The sequence below is a fragment of the Lemur catta genome, chromosome 3 (genome assembly GCF_020740605.2).
Source record: "Lemur catta isolate mLemCat1 chromosome 3, mLemCat1.pri, whole genome shotgun sequence".
In the NCBI taxonomy this organism is placed as follows: domain Eukaryota; kingdom Metazoa; phylum Chordata; class Mammalia; order Primates; family Lemuridae; genus Lemur; species Lemur catta.
This window is the reverse complement of record NC_059130.1, coordinates 100,450,691-100,466,070: the sequence shown is the minus strand read 5'-3', so window position 1 is coordinate 100,466,070 and position 15,380 is coordinate 100,450,691. Positions and strand designations below refer to the sequence as shown.

General features: G+C 37.7%; 1 protein-coding gene across 2 annotated transcripts in view; it reads left to right on the top strand.

Annotated features, from left to right (window-relative positions):
* Window positions 1-15,380, top strand: part of THRAP3 (thyroid hormone receptor associated protein 3) — a 53,115-nt gene that overhangs the window by 4,201 nt on the left and 33,534 nt on the right. The window lies entirely within an intron of this gene.

The following is a 15,380-nucleotide window of genomic DNA, read 5'->3' as shown; positions in this document are numbered from 1 at the left end:
GGTAGAGTTTGAAAACTGAAGGCTCATGGACTAAATCCAATCTGCAGATGTATTTTGTTGGGCGCACACATTATTGTAAATTTGAATTAGTTGTCAAAATTTAAAAACGATGAGATTTCTTATAAAAATCTGGATTCAGGCTGCTTTTGAAAAGTCAGATCTGGCAGTCGTGGACCTGCAGTTCTCTTTTCAACAACTATCTTTTGTAGTTGGGGCATGTCATATTCAGTTTGCCACAGACCCCACTGCAAATTGACATACATCCCTGACATGGAGCAGAGTATCAGTTGGTATTTATTATTTTATACCTTTATATTGCTTGTCTGTTGTAGACATTTTAATTTGCTGTCCCTGTTCTGGCTATATGATAGAGGTTTCTAATGCTGTGATTCAAAATCATTTTGCTGTCTTACATCACCATTTTTAATTTTTTGCTGCCTTGGTGCCTTATTTCTTTTGTTTCTTTCTTTTTTTTTTTTTTTTGAAGAAGATTTTAGGTAACTTTGGAAGAGAGAGGTGAAGCAGTAAGAGGGGAAAAACCAAAACATTGAATTATTTTGTTTCCAAACTGAAGAAACCCAAGGACTTTTAGAAAGCATAAACACATTGATCTGACTCCTGCCAGTCCCTTTTTTTTTGCTGGCAGGTGTGCAGTGTCCTCATTTTTGTTCTGCCTGGTTTGCTTTGTAGCATCTGGAATGTTGTAACTGCATAGCTTGGCCTGTCTGAGAAGATAGAAGGCCAAACAAAGAGAAGTTATTGAATGTCTAATTATAAGATTTTTGGCTCTTTTCCTGAGACATAACCAAAGTTATTTTTTAGAAATAATATGACATCTGTGAAGCCCGTCACATTGTTTTCAGTGATTCTATGTGGTTTTTTGAGGCAGGGGGCGAGGATTAATAACTCAATTTCTTTTTTTCTGTATTTTAGTAAAAAGGATAGGCTAAATAAAGGCTTGCTGGAGGAATTCCCAGAGGTGAAACTGTTTTCTAAATTTACCCAGGAGGTGTCTTTACTGGGAGGGTCTCCATTACATCAGGGCTTCCCAGAAGACGGTCCCAGTTGATCTAAAGGATGTGGGCTAGAGTCTTGACTAATACCTTTGGCTTCAAGACTATGGGCTATCAGAAAAAAACTTCAAAAATGAAGGAGATTGAGGAAGTTGGTTATGTGCCAGCGTGAGGTTGCCCAATACAAAAAAAGAATTGGGTAAATATTTTAATATAAGCAATTCTTGTTTCATGCATAATAAAATGATCCTTTACAAAGTCTTGCATTGTATATTAAGTTCTTACTGGTTAAGTGTCAAGAAGTTGCTTTATCACCTTTTTGGCTTTGGCAGTTCTTTTTCTTTGCCGCATATCTGCAGGAAATTGGCAGTTTTGATGTATCTTTGCATGCATGTATGTATCACACTGGGAAACGTTCTGGGAGAGGCTTTCCTTGACTACTCTGTAATAGTGCTTGCCCTCATGGACTGATACTTTTTTCCTCCTTACCCCTGTATTATTACTACATGACATCATAATATTTATTGTTAATCTATTGTGTTCCATCCTTCTCCTCTTTAGAGGGTAAGCGGGGATTTGTTAGATTTAGTGTTGAATCTTTACTTAGGACATTCTGTCACATACAAGAGGCTTAGTGGATATTGAAAAAAAGATGAGTTAATGCGGGAATAAATAAATGGCTGACTGGGTGGCAGTCTCTGGAAGTTCTCCACTGTCAAGTCCTAGTTTACTCAGATTCTGTTAAGTTACCATTTGAAAAGAATTTGTATAGTGGTAGGTGAGGAGATTACAAAGGGGCAAGAAGGGTACTTTCTGCAGTGATGGAAATATTCTGTATTTTGGTTGTGGTGGTGTTTACACAGTATATTTTTTCAAAACTCATTGAGCTGTTCTTAAAATTCACACATTATTTTACATGAATTGGTTGATTTATAGAAGTTTGTGTTCCAAAACCCATCTCATAAAGGCTGTTGTGCAGAACATTTTATTTTCCGCAAGTATAAATTGTTTCACCATTCAGCCAGCCAGGGATGATTAAAGTGTCTTTAAATATTGTGTCATATTGAGTGGCAATATAGAAAGAAGAAGAGAATCCAGATGGTCCCAGACTTAGGATTTGACCTTAGAAGTAGGAAAGCAGAATGCAGTATTCAGTATTCCCCTTGACTTAGGATGGGGCTACATTTGGATAAACCCAGTGTAAGTAGAAAATACTGTAAGTTGAAATCACACTTTGGACTTAACGATATTTTCAGTTTATGATGGGTTTTTTGAGATATAACCCCATTGTAAGGCCAGGAACATCTGTATATTTAATTGATTGTTGGCTTTTTGTCTCCGTTTTTGCTATGGAAGCTGCTTGGTGTTGGGGGATATAAGGAATTAATATTCTCTGTTTTATTTCTAGCAGAGAATTTTCAGCTGCAGTGTTTAGTTAATCGGGCATGGTTGTGGAGGTGTATGATCTATGGTTCCTAGAGGCTTTGGTTTTTCTCACATGAATGTGATGAGACATTGAAGTCTTTGCTTCCTCATCAGAAGCTTTTTATTTATTTATTTATTTCAGCATATGATAGGGGTACAAATGTTTAGGTTACATATATTGTCTTTGCCCCACCCAAGTCAGAGCTTCAAGCACGTCCATCCCCCAGAGGGGCGGTGTGCAGTGCACCCATTAGGTGTGAATATACACAACCCCTCCTCCTCCCTCCCATTTTTTTTTGATTTAATGGGACTTTGGGGGAAGTTGTTTAACCACTTCCAAGTATCTATTTGTTCAATTTCATATGGAGATAGAAACCTCTGTCTACCTTCAATTGTGATGGTTAGATGATTAACCCAGTGCTGGGCACGTGGTAGGTTTCAATAAATTAATATTATTATATATGGAAACAAAAGAAGATGGGTTGTTTTGGTAGCTGTTTGGAAAGTAGTCATAAGAAATTAAATCTGAAAGGCCAATGAGAAACACCCAGACCCCTTGACTGATAGAAGATGTAAAAAATAGAGTACATGATAAAGGTGGTATTTCAAGATAGTGAGGGGAAGGATGGCCTGATTATTCAGTAAACAGTTCTGGAACAGTTGGCTGACCATTTTGAAAATTAGATTAATACCAACAAAGTAAGTCCCATATAAAACCCAGAGACATACGGATTATTCAGTGAGATACCATTTTCTCTGAGATCTCCACTATGACACAAAAGAATATAACAATTATTGTTGGTGAGGGTAGGAGGAAATGGACATTCTCAAACGCTGCTGGTAGTAGTATAAATTGCTGCAGCCCTTTTTAGAGAACAACGGTGTGTATCTGTTAGGAACATACCTTCAGGAATTTCTTATTAGATAGGTTCTTAAAGATAAGGGTAATTTTCACAGTATTATTTATGTAAGTGAAAAATAGAAAGCAACCTAAATGTACACATCACTATAAGACTGCTTATGTTACGGTACATTTATACAGTGGAGTGCTAGGTAGAAAAGAGATGGAGACTGGATACCCTTATTTGTTGGCATAATACAGTGAATAAAAAAGTGCCCAGAACTGATGCTTTTGTGTGGTTCAAAAACCTTTGTGTCTCTCCATTTCCTCCTTAGTCAGTGTCTATTAAGTGTGTATTGAGCTTTAGATTCTTTTTTTGGTGTGTAGAGGGGAAGGTTACCTAGAGTATGTGGCCTTTGGTTTAGATCTGCACTGTCCAATTAAATAGCCATTAGCCACATGTGGCTGGTTAAGTTGAATTAAAATGAAACATAACTAAAAATTCAGTTCCTCAGTCATTCTAGCCATATCGAACAGCATAGATACAGGACATTTCCATCATCTTAGAAAGTTCTGGTGGACAGTGCTGGTCTACATTGCCTTTTGGTATTTTTATTAGTATCCCTCTGCCAGGCAGAGATGGGGCCTCATACTAGTTACAGTTTTCTCCCCTTTCATTTCACAGAAGAGTTTTGGAATTTCCTTTGGCTGTCATTTATGTATCACCAATTTCATGTTAACTAATTAAATTCTCTTTACCTCTTAGCCCACGGTGGGTTTGTTTGGAATGTAGAGAGAATGCTGTTATCTCTGTGGTTGAAGTGAACAATGTGGGGGCAGTTTTGCTGAACCTTTTAGCTCTGGATTGTACACATGTTTAACCTTATTAGACTTTCTGTTTCTTACTTTAAAAACAAGTGGGTAGAACTAGAATTTAGATTGGTGTAAGGACTGCATCTGATGTTACTTGATTTTTGTTTTTCTGGGAAATTGGGAAATTAAGCATTAACTACTTAATAAATGCCTAAAAGTGCTGGGCATTTGCTGGGATGAAATATGTAGTATGTAGAATCTTTATTGATTGATAGACTTTTAGGACTTAATTTCTATCCAGGTAAATTATTTTTCAGACTAATTTAGTGCTTAGGTAAGGGCTTCAAATGTCTTCAAGATATTGGCTATTTAAAATGGGTGAGCTAAAGCTTAATTGTTTTTTAGTGTCTATTTTGGGGCTCCGTTAAAGTGTTATTACAGCTGCTGTGATGATCTCATTGTGGCTAAAATGGACTTTTAGAAGATTTAGTCAGCTATACTTTTAGAATATTTAGTGTAATAAGCTGGCCTGTAAGTTTCATCGTCCCTGTAAGGCCTGTGTTTCCCTCACAAGTGTATTCTAGCAGGGATGATAAGTTCTTTGATTTATTTTTTCCTCCAACATTTTATTATGAATGATTTCAAGTATACAGAAAAGTTGAAGGAATATCACCCATACTCCCATCACCTAGATTTTACATTTGTTAGCATTTGCTGTATTTGCTTTGTCACTTCTTTATACTAATTAGTTCATCTTTCCTCTTCAGTTTTTTTATTGTGGTAAAATATATGTGGCATAAAAATTTTACCATCTTAATCATTATTTTTTGAGGACACGTTCCACATTTTATTTTCTAAAAGACTAATTTCAAAATCACATATCCATATATCTATTTCCTTTTTGTTGACTTCACTTAAATTTAAATACATGGTTTGTTAAATACTGTAAATAAATATTTACCATATCTATTACACGTAACACACAGGAACAGCTTTTAACAGAAATTCATCAACTCTCCATTTTTTAGACTATAAATACAGATATCAATACAATCCTGGACATATTTTTGGTATGACTGGTCATCAGCATGACACTGCTTCAAAAATTAACACAATTGTACCTGCTCCTTTAAGTAATTTCAGCTGTAGTTCTTTCACTAGGCAAGATGGATAAAGCGTGCCATTTCTGTTTTTCCTTCTTGAGATTTTTTGCTTTTCAGATACACATGCTTCTGCCATGTGACACTTCTCACCACACTTTCATCTTATAACCCTGAATTCTATTTTGAGAACTCCAAGTTTATGTTTAGACAGTACCTTAACAAGAGAAAAAAAATGTGCTGCATTTTTCCTTCTGTTACCTGAAAACATAATGGGTGTACATGTATGACATACATTCTTACAAGTATCCAGGTCATATTTACCAGCTGGAATTCTTAATGTGTGACATTTAACATTGTGACATTTAATCAAGACATTAACATGCATTATCAAACGTCTTCTGATAGTTGATTTGACAGGTTTGATCCACTAAAGTTAATTGTTTGTTTGTTCTTCTAGTGGCTATGGAAGCTTCATGTTTTCTTTGGACATCATTAGATGTTAGCTCTTTTTTTTTTTTTTTTTTTGGAGTCAGAGTCTCACTCTAATATGCCCTGGCTAGAGTGCAGTGGCATCATCATAGCTCGCTACAACCTCAAACTCCTGGGCTCAAGTGATCCTCCTGCCTCAGCCTCCTGGGTAGCTGGGACTACACTGCCTGGTTTGGTAATTTATTTTGAAAAATGAAAGTAACAACTGTGGCCAAGCATGGTGATGCATGCCTGTAATCCCAGCTACTCTGGAGGCTGAGGTGGAAGAATCACTTGAGCCCAGGAGTTTGAATCTAGCCTGGGGAATACAGTGAGACCCAGTCTCTTAAAAAAAGAAAAAAGAAAATAACCATGAAAATTAGTTTTTAAAAATATTTTATTTAACAAATGTAAACTATACTTATAACCCTGTGCTATTTCTTTTCTTTCTTGCTTTTTTCTTTTTTCAAGATACGAGGTCTTGCTATTGTCCAGCCTGGACTGTGGTGGCTATTCTACAGGTGTGATCATAGTGCATTGCTGCCTTGAACTGGGCTCAAGTGATCCTCCCAGCTTAGCCTCCTGACTAGTTGGGACTATAGATGTACACTGCTGTGTCTGGTTTTTTTTTTTTTTTATCTTTCTTTTTTAGTAAATAGCATCACAGGCACCATAGTGGGTATTTCTTACAACTGTTCTTTTTTCTAATTTTCTGAAAAAATTGTGTGATGATACATTGTTCACTTCATACCTTTTGCCAAAATATTGAGGGCTTCAGTTTTTTCAAGGGCCTTTCTTAATCTTTTTTAAAAAGTTAACTAATTTTGAATTGACAAAAAGTTACATATATTTATGGTATACAACATGTTTTGAAATATGTATGCATTGTGGAATGGCTAAATTGAGCTAATTAACATATGCATTGCTTCACATACTTACCATTTTTTGTGGTGACAACACTAAAATCTACTCTTGACAATTTTCAGATATACAGTAATTGTTATTAACTAGTTACTGTGTACAGCAGATCTCTTGAATTTATTCCTCCTAACTGAAATTTTGTATCCTTGGACCAACATCTCCTTAACTTCCCCCCCTTAATCTTTTAATATTCAAATATATGATTCTTTTCTTGCAAGTCTTCATTTTTTTTTTTTTATTTCACCTCTTCATGGGGGTACAAAAGCTCAGGTTATATACATTGTCCGTGTCCCACCCATCCCCCTGAGACAGAGCCTCAAGCGTGTCCATTCTCCAGACAGTGCGCCTGGCACTCACCATGTAGTCATACCTCCATCCCCCACCCCCCACCTCCCCGAGTCAGCACCTTCAAGCATGACCATTCCCCAGAGCAAACGCACTCATCATGTAAGCATACACCCATCCCCTCCCCCCACGCCCCCCCCCTCAGTCTGATATCCAATTGGTATCCTTCCCCGATGTGTATTTAGGTGATGATCAGGGAAACCAATTTTCTGGTGAGTACATGTGATGCTTGTTTTTCCATTCTTTGGATACTTCACTTAATATAATGGGTTCCAGCTCTCTCCAGGAGAACCAAAGAGATGTCGTATCACCGTTATTTCTTATAGCTGAGTAATACTCCGTGGTATACATATACCACAGTTTATTAATGCATTCGAGGTCTTCATTTTTGTTGATCTCCTTTCTCAGTTATTAACTGGTCTGACCCTGCCAAATCTTCATTTGTTGGTGGTTTGATTGTGATTTGAAGACTTTTCGATTGTCTCTTTCATCAGTTGAATGATATTGTGCATATTTTGCTAGAGATAATTTTATTTTTGTAGTCAGTTTGCCTTTATTATATTTTATTGTTAGATATTTTCAATGATTTTGAGTTATGTGTATTTGTATAGCTGGTAGAGAAAGCTAGACATTGATTCAAAGATTGTTTTGTCAGATCAGGAATAGATTCTAGTGTTTTAAGTGGGGATGGGTATTTGAGGAATTTTATAAGTCCATCAGAGAATGTTTTTTGGCTGTGCTGGTATTTCTTTGTATTACCTGCTGCAGGGACAAGAGTACTTGGGTAACAAAGATCCTCCTGTACCTTGCCTCTTTAGTTAGTTTATATGCTCAGTGGGCAGTTTATATTTCTTTGTATCCTCTGTAGAGCACAGTACAGTGTTATTCTCAGTAAATTCTTATGTATGTGGGATATCACTAGGTTCATATAATACTTGTGTCCTCACTATTGCCATACTTACTTAGATGTTTGTTATCTTGGGGCTCAAACTTAATGCATTCAGCAAACATGTTGAAATATACCAAGTGCCAGGAATGTCATCATACCAAGTGCTAGGCATTGGGGGAGATAAAAGATAAATAATACACAATCCCTGTCCTTAGGGACCTTCAACCTTAGTGGGAGAGACAGAGACATAATTAATTATAATGCAGTATGCTAAGGGCAATAGTAGAACATGGAATGACATACTAACTCCTGGGTAGCTGGGGGAAGGTTTTACAGGAGTTGATATCTGAGTTAGTTCTGGAAGGATGGGGTGAAGTTGAACAGTGATGGGTTTTGTGTATGTGTGGTGGGGTTTGGGACAGGAGTGATTGAGAGGAGACTGTTGAAGGCAGTAGGAAGAGCATGTCTAAAGGTGTGGAAGCAGAAAAATTCATTCCAAAAATGTAGTTTGATTAAAGAAGTACAAGTGAGTGGTAGAAAATGGAGCAGGTAGAGCAGGATTGTGATGTGCACATATTAGATTTTATTCAGTAAGCAGGAAGGACCATTAGAGAAACAAGACATGCTCATATTTGTGACAGGTTATCCTGGCATCAAATTTGGTCTCTTTTCTATTGCTTGTTTACAGTTGAAAGCAAATGTGACTTATCTAAAAGTTGGTTATCCTGGTCTGATGCTGGGGTTAAATGAGTTGTTAAATTACTATTTTGGATGAAGAATTTCTAGCAAAATTAGGCATTTATGGAAGATAGACTCTGAATATGTTTTATCTGCTTTTTCAACTCTAAAATTAGTAGTTTTTATTGATTGAAATTTCTTTCCAAATAGGCCTTTAGTGAATTAGATTTATTCTTATAATCAGAGATTTAGCATCCTCTGTAGCCTCCAGTGGAGTACACAAATAGTAGTGAGATTGATTGTTTAGGAATGTTTTCTTTTTTCTTTCTTTCTTTTTCTTTCTTTTCTTTTCTTTTCTTTTCTCTTCTTTTCTCTTCCTTTCCTTTCCTTTCCTTTCCTTTCCTTTCCTTTCCTTTCCTTTCCTTTCCTTTCCTTTCCTTTTTCCTTTTTCCTTTTTCCTTTTTCCTTTCCTTTTTCCTTTCTCTGCCACTCTAGCTACAGTGCGGTGGTGTTATCATAGCACACTGCAACCTCAGACTCCTGGGCTTGAGGGATCTCCTGCCTCAGCCTCTCGAGTAGCTGGGACTACAGGTGCATGCTACCACACCTGGCTAATTATTAAATGTTTTTGTGGAGATGTGGTCTTGCTATGTTGCTCAGGCTGGTCTTGAACTCCTGGCCTTAAGTGATGCTCCTGCGTTGGCCTCCGAAACTGATGGGATTACAGGTGTGCACTACCATGCCTGGCCTGTTTTGGATCTTTATATTAGTATTTTAGGAGAGGAGCAAGGAACAGCCAGTCTTGATAGGCCAGCTGAGTATCTTACTAATAAGACAGCCTTAAGACTGTGGTTGGTGGTTGTGTTCCAAAAAAACAAAACAAAAACAGGGAGGGGAACTAGAAGTTGGAGGTAGGGAAGGTAGAAATTAGGCAGGAAACCTCTTTTCATTATGTACTTTTGTACAGTTGGAAATTTTTACTGTGCATGTATTGCTAAAAAGAAAAAGATTAGGGAAAAAGATTTAAATATTTCAGTTAGTCCAGGCAAAATAGTTTATATACCTCAAGTTTTATGATTCTGCACGTTTTTCCCTTTATAACCTTATACACCTGCTTGCTACAACGTGGATAAACCTTGAAGATATTATTCTAAGTGAAATAAGCCAGACATAATAAAACAAATATTGTATGATTAGAGAGGTTAAATTCAGAGACAGAAAGTAGGATGATGATTGCCAGGGGCTGGGAGAGGGGTATAAAGAGTTAGTGTTAAATCGGTACGCAGTTTCAGTTTGGGAAGATTAAAAAGTTCTGGAGATGGATGGTGGTGGTGGTTGCAAAGCATTGTGAATGTTCTTAATGCCACTGAACTGTACACTTAAAAATGGCTAAAATGGTAAATTGTACATTATATATTTTACCATGGGGAGAACAAGATGACTAATATTCATTCATTTGTCTTTAAACTCTGGAGATAAAAAAGGGAATTTGATCTGGGTACCTGCCCTCAAGGAGCAATTTAGTCTAGTAATAGTGCATGACTAGTGGTTTTCAAGGACATAGAGTCTTGAGTGGTAAGGAAATGGTGGTAGCTTATAAAAGTTTTATAATGTGCTAAAAAGGGATACATTCTGGGAAAGTAGCTGTTAAGATTTCTCCACAATTTCAGTCTGATTTGGGGATGTTATTTTGTTCTGAGGCATCTACATAGCCTGAGAGCATGAGTTTAAAAATCACTGGTCTAGGTAGAGACTTTCAGGTGCACATAAGGCGTGTTTGATCCCCCTCTATGTTGTAAGTTGAGAATTTGAGGTACAGAATAATGGGGTTATTTATGGGGCAGACTTATTCAGCCTGGAATCAGGCACAGGCTTGGGTTTGTTGCCAGAGCATACTGCTTTTTTAAAAGAGGTTTTGAAGATCTAATTAGTATCTTATATTCTGAGCCTGCCTTAAAGCCACATTCTGAATTCTCAAGAGAATGTAATTGTTCAGTGACCATGTGACTGCTCATAGCAGCTGAGAAGTCTTCTTGTCTCTTAACTCTTAATTGTACATATATAATGTACAATTTACCATTTTAGCCATTTTTAAGTGTACAGTTCAGTGGCATTAAGAACATTCACAATGCTTTGCAACCACCACCACCACCATCCATCTCCAGAACTTTTTAATCTTCCCAAACTGAAACTGTGTACCGATTTAACACTAACTCTTTATACCCCTCTCCCAGCCCCTGGCAATCATCATTTTGGTGTTGGCCCAGTTAATAATATTTATTGAGTACTTAGTATATGCTAAGCACTGTTTCAAGAACTTTACACATATATTAATTTATTTAATTCACAACAACAATGCTGTGAAGTAGGATCCAGTTTTACAGATGAGAAGACAGAGCTAGTGAGATTTAATTAAGTAACCTATTCTAAGTCTCACAACCAGTTGGTGGAGCTGGGAATCAAACCTGGGCAGTCTGGTTTTAGAGCCAGATGTGCTCGTTATTATTTATTCAGCAGCTGCTTTGGAAACTGCATTTGGATGAATGATTACAAATTTTATTTGCCTTCCTAAGTTGCTGGGCATAAATATTAAAAAATTGGCACTTCCTACCATTTGGGACCTCTGCAGTTTTGAGAATTACTGTTCCCTACGGGTTTATTCTTGTTGGCCATCTGCACTAAATGCCTTTTTTAGGCAAATGATATAGAACCTGAGGTTGACGAACTTTTTCTCCAAAGGGTCAGATAATACTTTAGGCTTTGCTGGCCAAGAGGCAAAATTGAGGCTATTGTTTTGGTTACTTAAATGATAAGAGAGAAAACAGCTTTGCAAGAAGTTTTTATTAGTGGAATTCAAAATGTAATAATGAGTACAATCTTTGTAATGCAGGTTTGTTAGAAGACTGTAACTTCACTTTTGGGGAATAACATTTCACTTAATTGGGGTTCAAAGTTAGCATTACTTGCCAAAATTGATGGCAAATGTTTATCTGTTAATGTGGATCTGTAGTGAAATCTTACATATGTCATCTTTGAAAATGTCTTCTCACACAGATAGATACTGCCAAGTACTAATATTAATCCATGAGCCTGTGATTTTAATAGAGCACATTGATTTTTTGGAAGACACAGAATTCTGTTAAATTCTCTTCTTGATATTTAATCTGCAGCAAAAGCTAACTTCCACAGCTGTTCAGTGTTCAATAACAGTGATAATAGTGGTTCAGGGTTGTTCTTCCTGTTCAGAAAAATTTCATACTCAACCCTAAGCTCAAAAACCATGATAAAATGTTACTCCTTCTAGGCCATTGAACTGCTGGATAGTAGGACAAGTCAGGATATTCACTTTCTATTTCTGACAGAAATTCACAGAATTGGTGATGGTTTGGGATATAAGGGTGAATTGAGAGCAGATGAAGGTCACTCTTGACAGTAATGTGATAGATTCAAAAGTTTTCTGCAAAGTATCTGCTGATGAATAGTATAGCAAATAACCACAGGCTTTAAATACCTTATATTTTCACAAGGTTTGTAAATTTCCCCAACGAAGCCTTTTCTACATGCATATTTTTACCACCATCATTTGCTTTCCTTTAAGTTGGGAATATTGTCATTAGTGCTTAGTTTGGTAATGCTGATGTACTGTATTCTTGGCACATCTGTAGTGTCATTTCATAATAAACACAATGCTTGGCCATCAAATTGAGTAACAAAATAATCCACACTCCACATTTTGCCTTAAAAGGGTAATGTCAAAGTCCACTTTTCTTGTTTTGATATGGTAGGTATGCACTGTTAATTTAAAAATAATAATAAAATGTGGTATGGTGATATACATGGTACTTGAACTGCTGTTGAGTTGTTAACTGTGTCACTACAAGTTGTAGCAGAGCAAAGCAGTGAGAGCACTGTAGCAGTCCCTGTCGCAACTACTCAAGTCTACTTAGTGCACAAGTATCTATTTAATATCTGTAAACAAATGAGCAAAGCTGTGTTCCAGTACAACTATCTATGAACACAGAAATTGGAATTTCATATAATTTTCACATGTAATGAAATATACCTTTGATTTTTTTTTTTCCCAACCATTTAAAAATGTAGAAATCATTCTAAGCTCATGGGTGTTACAAAAACAGACAATGGGCTAGATTGGGCATATATGCTCAGTTTGCCGACCCCTAATGTAGAAGGCCCTGTGTACCTGACCCATTTGGAAGTATCTGTTTATTTGCTCAGCTGTCATAATCTTATCAGTTCTTAATATGCTTTTCAGTGGGGAGTGTTTGGGGTTAATTTTTGTTGTTCATTGGATACTTTGTGTTAACTTGAAGAGAAGACACTGTCCTCTTTTGTTCACTTTTAATTACAGTCATGCTTTTGAAGCCAGAACACGTTAGTCTTTAAGTATTATGTAAGCATGTTGTGCCTGGTGGTTTAAAGGACTAACTTTGACCTCAGGTTCACAGGAGTATGTAAGGTTATCCTTGTGTTCCCTTATGTTCTGTAGCTGTCAATAAAAGACTGCTGGGGTGCCTGTGGTAAGATAAGGAAAAGAATTTTGATGTAGTTTACTATAGAAGATAGAAATGCTATGGTCCTAGAATATTATTTACCTCTTGTTTGGATTTAGTAACTATATTGTTATTTAAGGTGTAGTAGTATTTGGAACATGCAGTATTCTGGGCTATACTTTAGTCTAAGGCTGCGGTCCCCAACCCCTGGACCACAGAGCTCCACCGTGCTGCACTCCCCCCCCCCCCCCCCCCCCCGCACCTCCCCTCCCCAGCCCCAGTCTGTGGAAAAATTGTCTTCCATGAAACTGGTGCCTGGTGCCAAAAAGGTTGGAGGCCACTGGTCTAAGGGACCCTTGTCCCTTTATCTGGATTGTTTTAGGCAATATCTACCAATTTCTTCTGTCCTTGGCCCGTTAAAGTCTGTTCTTCACTTTTTCACTCAGCAGACAGCACGTCATTGCAGTTTGTGGTATCTTAAAACATAATTCTGCTCATATTACTCCTATGCTCAAGACACTCCAGTGGCTGCCCACATTAGCTAGAGGAAAACCAAAGTCCTTATGATGGCTTGCAAGGCCTTACCTATTGATCCATGTCTCTGACTTGATCTACGACAGCTCCCTGGCAACTTTTAGCATTGCAGCTACTCTTATTTTTCTTTCTTCCTGAGATAAGCCAAGCATGTTTCTTCCCCAGGGTCTTTGCACTTGCTTTTTCCTCTGCTTGGACCCATCTGCCTTCAAATAAGGCACTCTTTCTCTTCCAGTCTCTGCTCACTGTCTCATCAGAGAGGTTTCTTCTCACAGCTTTATATAAAATTGTAGTTCTTTTTTCTTTTCTTTTTTTTTTTTTGAGACAGAGTCTCGCTCTTTTTGCCCTGGCTAGAGTGCCATGGCGTCAGCCTAGCTCACAGCAACCTCAAACTCCTGGGGTCAAGCAATCCTCCTGCCTCAGCCTCCTGAGTAGCTGGGACTACAGGCATGCACCACCAGGCCGGGCTAATTTTTTCTATATAGATTTTTAGTTGTCCAGATAATTTCTTTCTATTTTTAGTAGAGGTGGGGTCTCGCTCTTCCTCAGGCTGATCTCAAACCCCTGAACTCAAACAATCCACCCGCCTCGGCCTCCCAAGTGCTAGGATTACAGGTGTGAGCCACTGTGCCCGGCCAAAATTATAATTCTGATTCCCGTGTCCCCATCTGCCCCTTAGAATGGAAGCTCCAGGAATGCTGGGACCTTTTAAGTGTTTAATTTCCAGTGCCTAGAAAAGTACCTGGCATGTAGTCAGTATTTAATAAGTTTCTGTTTTGTTAGATAAGTGGACAGTCAGTAATGTATAGAAGGGAAGAGGGTCTGTTAGCAGTGTGGGGTCTCCTTGTTAATAAACTGGTTTCTGGACAAGGGAGGTAGGTAGAAGCTGAAAAGTATGCTGTGGCTGGCTAGATGACACAGGACAAGCTGGGAGTGGAGGGTGCACAAACTGTGGTGGCAGAGATCACTGAGGGCTTCAGGGGTCTCCTTACTGTCATAGAATAACAAGGCCACAGTCTCTGATTTGCCTCTCCACCCATCACAACAGTGTAAAGTTGAAGACTTGTTGGAATGATAAAATTCTTGCCAATATCTGAGAATCAGTTAATAGTAAGGAAACATGATGGGATGGTGAAATGGAAGATTTTTGTGTGTGTGCTTTTTCCATCTGGTTAGAGTTTGAAGGAATAGCATAGGAATAGTTTGCTTCTTTAGTTCAGCATGTTATAGAGTAAGTGCAGTTTTCAGTCTTGTAGCAGTCATGGGATTTCCCTCATTAGGCAAGCTGACTGATGTGAACCCCTTGTGCCTTTGAAGTTAGGAAAGATATTTTGGCTGCTGTAACCAAGGATGAATTCTACGAATAAACTGCAAGAAAGATGCAAAAGTATTTGAAAGTGCTATGTTTTTACTATTATCAACTAAGTAAATATATATCAACATCGTCATTAATTTGACAAAGGTTATAACTGAATACTGCTTTCATCTGGATATAAAAAAAGTCTTGTTAATAATTTTAAGAGGCTTTTATTGGCTCTTTGTAATGTTAATTATCTGATTACCTTTGGTATAGGTCAAGAGTTTATTGCTTGGGTATTTGGTTTATTCAGCAAACACATATTAGTGTTAGGCATATAAAGAGTTTACAGCCCAGTTGGAGAACTGACATATTAACAGATATAATGAGACAAGTGTAAGGAGAGACACGATTAACAGATATACTGAGACAAGTGTAAGGAGAGACACATCAAGGGTAACACAGAGGGCAGTGCTTAACCCAGCCTGGGAGAGCCAGGGGCAGCTTGCTGGAGGAGATTTCTCATGGGAATGAGTACAAGT